Source organism: Pundamilia nyererei, unplaced genomic scaffold, assembly GCF_000239375.1.
Source record: "Pundamilia nyererei isolate P.nyererei 1_Seehausen unplaced genomic scaffold, PunNye1.0 scaffold00139, whole genome shotgun sequence".
Lineage (NCBI taxonomy): Eukaryota > Metazoa > Chordata > Actinopteri > Cichliformes > Cichlidae > Pundamilia > Pundamilia nyererei.
The window spans coordinates 1,443,321-1,449,247 of NW_005187540.1; positions in this window are offsets into that span (position 1 = coordinate 1,443,321).

The window sequence follows — 5,927 nt, forward strand, 5'->3', positions numbered from 1 at the left end:
AATCGTGGCAGCCCTAGTGTGTTATCAGGTCACCTACAGCAGCGCTCTTCTTCTTCTCTGTCGTCCAGGTCTTTGGCTTCTTGGCGACTGTGGCGTTTTCCATCGACTTCGGCCTGATGGTGAAGAGCATGGGGCTTCCCTTCCTAAACAAAGACAAGAAGCAGGAGCACACTAACGGCATCCCGACGCCGGCAGAGGAGGAAAGACTCAAAACCAACGAGACAGTTTAAGTGTCTTTCTGCTCATACGCGTGAGGTCGCTCATTACTTTTCCCAATATTCCTCTAACATGATGGTGAAGGGGCGGAGCTTCCAATGCTGACCTCACGTCCATTTTTTTCTTTTTAAATCCAGTTTGTAGTTCTTTTCCCAGCGCTGAGGGCGCTCTGTTCAGAAATCATCACCCTGTCACTGTGCAGAGCGCCGAAAACGAGAGACACTAAAACCATCAAACCACTAAATCTTCTGCTGTAGTTTAAATTGTAGGATTTATTTTTACGCAGTTTGTGATAAACGCTTTGCTTTATCGTCCTGTTGTCATAGAAATAATCAGATGGACGAGAAGGAATCACAGAAGTGTTTTCGAAGGCGTCGGCACCTCCGATTGGTCCGAGTCTCTCCAGCAGAATCCTGATATTAAAATATATTCTCCTTACTTTTAATTTGAATGAAATGTTGCACACTTTTACCTCCTCAGACCAAGGAAAATATTCCTGATTGTTGAAGTACCGTCTGTGTGCCTGAACGCCTCACGATGCTCAGGTCGAGACTGAGAGCGTGCTAAAGTCGATTATTCATCAGCCTTACTTGTGTTGAAATGACTCGGAGTGTCCAGCAGGGGGAGACGTCTGCTCGTCAACCATCCAGGGGCTGTTTCATAAACGCTCGTTTAGTTGATGCAGACGAGTTAAAGTTCAATTCATGTTTTTTATCCGGACACTGTGGAAATACAGTCTTTTGCCGAACGTGCCTTAGTCCTCCTTAAATTCTCATAGCCTGTACCTAAAAGATGGACCTAGCTGCTGTGACATCACCTGTTGGTTGGTGATGCACGCTTTTTTTTTTTTTTTTTGAACGCTTTCACATGAAACGAGCGACAGACTTTGTTTTCCTACCAGAGTGGTCGCCCCCTGCTGGACGTTACAGAGCATTAGCTTTCGGGTCTTTTAATGTTTTGTGTCACTCTTGACATCATTTTAAAAGTGAAATTGTGCCTTTTTTTTAAACATACTTTTTTACTTCCTGTCTGTGTTTGATATCTTTGATGCCGTGTGGACAAATATGAATATCGGGGGTAATTTAGCAAAATCAGCTCAGAGCTTTTAATGATCTCTTTTAATGCTTTTATTAACTGTTATCACTAATTATGACCTTGATGCTGGGCTCAAGCTCATCAGCTGAAATCATAGTGACTCTTGGTGATTCTAATCGCTGACGTGTGAATGTGTTAAAATGTAACAATGAAAGGGTGAATATCAAAGTGTTTGAGGTTTTCTTCCGTCTTTGCTCTCTGCTGTTGGCGGCTGAAGCTGACGTAGATGCAGGTGTGTGATGGTGTCGTAGAGGGGAAACCTCCGCAGCATCGTTAAAGAGTAACATTAGAGAACTTAAAGGATACTGCGTGCCTACAAATGATTTAAAATTGAAATGTAAGAGGAATGGAGCTCTTTGAGTGAGCAGGGATTCTCCTTTTCTTCCTGTTAAAAGCAAGTTTTTCCTCCCGTCTGTCACTCGCTGATGGGTTTTCTCTCCAGTACTGTCGGGCACCTCTGTCGTTGTAAATGTGCTCGTGGTTCAGTAATCCGTCCCCCCACACAAACCCACACACACCCACTCAAACTTCACTAAAGTCACATCAAACTCTAAATTTTATGCCCAGAAAATGAAGCGGACTGCAGTTTAAAGGCAAACGCCATCTGTTTTTCTTTTTGTTTGTTTTTACTACAAATGTAATATTTTTAAATGTTTAATTATAAAAAGTGTTTTTCTTTATTTCTGAGGTCTCATATTTTTCTTTTTTGTTTTGTTTTTTAAATTGTGTCCATTTCTCCAAAGTCTCAGGACATAAAGTCACATTAACCATGAAAATAAAATCAGTGAGAAGTTTGAAATTCAGAAACATTTGAGAGCACATGAAGCAGCAGACTAATAAAGGACGGGTTTTTATACAAACTTTTCTACGTTTGTAAAAATGAAAAACACTGTGATGACGAGGACATTTGTTATTAATCACAGTACACTGGACACTTCCGTGTGTGTCGAACAATCCAGAAATCTGAAATCATTTCTATTTGGGACCAAGTAAAGTTGATCTTCGAGACAGAGCCCGTTTGTTTTGTATATAAGTTTCTCTGATGTTTGTCAGCCTGTGTGTGAACGTACAGTTAGGATTTCACTGTCTGTAAGAAATTGCTGCAGTTTCTTTCTGTCACGTGATAAAGAGATTTTCAATAAATACACGTGTTCGGTTTCTGTTTTCACCCACAAACATGAAAAACTTTGGACTGAAGGAGAGTTCTAGAAAAATCTGACCTCATGTTGAAACAGATAAATGGTGTCAAAGCACCCACAGCTTCAGGAGGGTCTCTGAGGAACTCTTCGTTAAAATTACATCAAACTTATGTCCTAATAAATATATTCCTCGCAATGAGGGAGGAGCTTCAGAGAGGGCGTGGCCATCTGTGAGCCTGTGACTTCAGTTGGTGGAAGACTGAAGCACAGAGAGGTGTGACGGTTTTTATCACCACTGGAGCGGATTATTCTCAGTCTTCATTAGTTTTACTGAACGCTTGCTAATATTAACGATTTGTGTCAGAATCAGGAGACTTTGTTTCCATTATACATCAAAGTGCAACAAGCATAGTAAAACTACATTAATGAAAGAAAAAAGAAGTACTGTGGCTGTGTGGTCATGTGTGTATATGCAGATGACAATGAAATCAATAAAGGCTGACATCATCAGTAGAGAAATTTACATTACACATGCTTCCCTTAGGCAGTATCATCAGAAGACATAACGTCTTGATGCATCTCAATCATCCAGGTAAGTAAATCTCCAGAAGTTGATTCTGTTCATCTGGTCGTAGCGTTTTGTGGGACGTCTTCAGTCTCAGCTGACTGCAGCTCTCAATCTTATAAACAGGACTGTTATGGATAGGCGTAGCTTTGGGTCACGTGGTGTCAGTAATAGTGATTGCTATATCACCTGTTCACGGCCCGAGGGAAAATTTGTGAATGAGTGGGTGATGGGGGAAGTCGACTTTTGCTGACCGCTCAAGCTTGGAATGTTTTGATCACTGTTTTTCTACGGATTTTAAGGATTTAACAACAAATAAAGGAGTTTTAACTTGGAACTTTGACTAACGTTTTAAACAGCGGGCGCGTCAACATTATTCCCCTATTCAGCTGCTCGGCGACTCAAAGGCTTGACAGTCGCCAATAAGGACATTTGCATAATGAAGATGAAGGAACTGACCTCCCAGCCCATTGTTCCTTCACTGGGCTGGGAGGTCAGTTCCTTAATCGTAATTATGCAAATTCTCATGACCATTGATCAAAGACCACTGACCAACGGCCACGAGTCCCATTCACAGAGGCTGGAAGATCAAGGTGCACCCGGTGGAGGTGGGGTGCAGGGGCCTTGTTGCCAGTACAACAGCAAAGCTGCTTAGAGAGACTGGGACCAGAGGACAGGCGCAACGGCAGGCTATAAGAGAGCTAGCTAACACTGCTGAGAGGACCAGTCACTGGCTATGGTTAAAAAGAGCTGACATCACTCTGCCAGCTAAGGCAGTCAGCTAACCACGAGAGAAAAGAAATTCTCCACTCTTCTTCCCTTTTCTGGGAGGCAGTGGGGAGGAAGAGCGTACAGCCAGATCCGGCGGGGAGGTGTGGGAAGCCAGATCGGGCGCCCCCCTTCCACCTTTCCTCTCTGCTCTCTCCTATCTTGTCCCTTTTGTCTTACTTCTCTCGATCACCTTTTCTATCCCTTTGAAGAAGTGAGGCTCCATAAATGCTAAACAGGTGAGTATTATTTCTAAGTTGCAGTGAATAGATAGAAAATAAACTGTAGGAAACTAAACAGAAGAAAGAAGGAGAGAAATAATAAGTTAACATAAACCACTGACACTCCAGGGCCTGACCAACCCTGGCAGGGCCTCCTTGGATGAGGGTGTCTGGTGATAATGGCCGAAACACCCGATGAATCCAAGGTCCACTGCTGATGATGTGTCCCAAATTTAAAATGATAACCTAGATCAGATCTCTAATCCCTAAACCTAACCAAGGAGGGAAAATGGCAGATTAGCCTGGGTAAAAGACCGGCAGTTGAGGCACACAACGATGCGTGCTGCTGGCAAAGTTTCTGGGCTTTCCTCATAACAGCCGTCCCTCAAGAGTCTCTCCATCTAAACAAGCATTATCAGGGACTGTAACACCTAGTCCTCACTGAATCTCTGTCTCTCTTCCACAGCATGTCTTTATCCCGTCTTCCTTCTCTCACCCCAACCAATCACAGCAGATGGCCCCGCCCCTCCCTGAGCCTGGTTCTGCTGGAGGTTTCTTCCTGTTAAAAGAGAGTTTTTCCTTCCCACTGTTGCTAAAGCAGTGGGGATCGTATGCAATGTTGCCTGTAATTTTTCATGTGTCTGCGCAAACACACAAACACCCTGAGCGGTGCCTTGGACCACTGTGAGTAACATCAGACGTGTGCAGTTTAATTCTTCTGTTAAAGTATTTCTGTTAGAATACACTGGAACTTACGAATACCCCGTTTCATGAAAAATTCAAGTTACGAAGGCGCTGAACGGCGATATTTCTGCCCGTGTTACAGCAAAATGTCCGCGTAACGAAATCTGCTGGCTCTGATTGGCTGAGCCTACAATGCCCACAATGTCTTCTGAATCATGTGACAACCCCTTGGCTTCCGTACTTGTTGTTCTAGTTAGCAATTAGCCTATAGCCTATCGTTCAGCATCGCCTCACTCAAAACGCGCGATGGGTGCTTCGACCCTCGGGAACAAATCGGGGTTCCGCTGTAGCTCTAATTAAGTGCATTAGCCCACTTACAGTGAAAAGTGCAAACATCTTGTCCATGACCTGTGCAGTATATTAACACCAAATTGGAAGTGAAAATTACTTAAACCCCAATTTTGAAAACAATATTTTTTCATGCTCTGACTTGTATAACGAGTCTGTGTGAAGCTCCTGCTGTGGTCTGGGAGACAGTCCTGGAACTCTTTGTCTGCAAAATACACTATTTAATTACCAATGTTGGGCAAGTTATTTTGAAAAAGTAATTAATTATAGTTACTAGTTAATTCTTCAAAAAAGAGTTTTGCAAACAACAAAGTTGCAGCTATTTACCTAAAAATGCAGCCGAGGCAGTTTTTATAACCATTTCAAACTATTTACAGAACAATCAGGTGTTCTGCATCAAATATGAGTCACGCAAATTATTTGTGTCCACTACATTATTTGTGTCTTTGGTGGCTTTTTAGTAGAACTGCGACATTCAGGAGCCGCCTCATTGTTCTGACACACAAACTAAAACTATCCACAAAACAACACATTAACTACACACTCCAAACACGCTAAACGTCACAAATCTCTCACATCTAAAACCTCGCTCTCTCTCACCACCGTCACTCCTCAAATTAATTGTTACGTATTTATTTCAATTTGAATGAAGGTTGGATTGTTTGTGCGCGGAGACTGCGTCAGCAGAGGAAACATTTGTGTTTTCTCTGTTTGATGAAATGTTGCGACAAATAGGACATTTCAATATTTTCTATTAAGAGGTAAAAAAAAATGAGGTTCAGAGCTGATCGCAAAGAAATCAAACCCAGTGTGTCAGTCAGTGTCTTCATCAGCACTGCTGACCACACGTTTAAAGAAGTCGTCATTCAGTCGGCTCATTAAAACGTAAGG